Source organism: Nanorana parkeri, unplaced genomic scaffold (genome assembly GCF_000935625.1).
Source record: "Nanorana parkeri isolate BGI_ZX_2015 unplaced genomic scaffold, ASM93562v1 scaffold3729, whole genome shotgun sequence".
NCBI classification, from domain to species: domain Eukaryota; kingdom Metazoa; phylum Chordata; class Amphibia; order Anura; family Dicroglossidae; genus Nanorana; species Nanorana parkeri.
Window position 1 is genome coordinate 33,314 of NW_017309997.1, and position 237 is coordinate 33,550.

Consider the following 237-nt stretch of genomic DNA (forward strand, 5'->3'; position numbering starts at 1 on the left):
TCAGCACGGCTCAGCGCTCGACTGAGCTGCTCGGCCGTGATCGGGAGCTGTACGGGCTATTGTGAATAGCCCGTACAGCACCCCCTCGGTTCTCCTGAACCGAAGGGGTCCTGGGGCCGAAGCCAGCCGAAGGATCGGCCGAAGCTACGGCCAGATCCTTCGGCAGCTTTGTGAATAGACCCCACAGTTTTTCTAAAACAATACAGATTTCAGGACAGTGGTGGAGTGCCAGAGCTA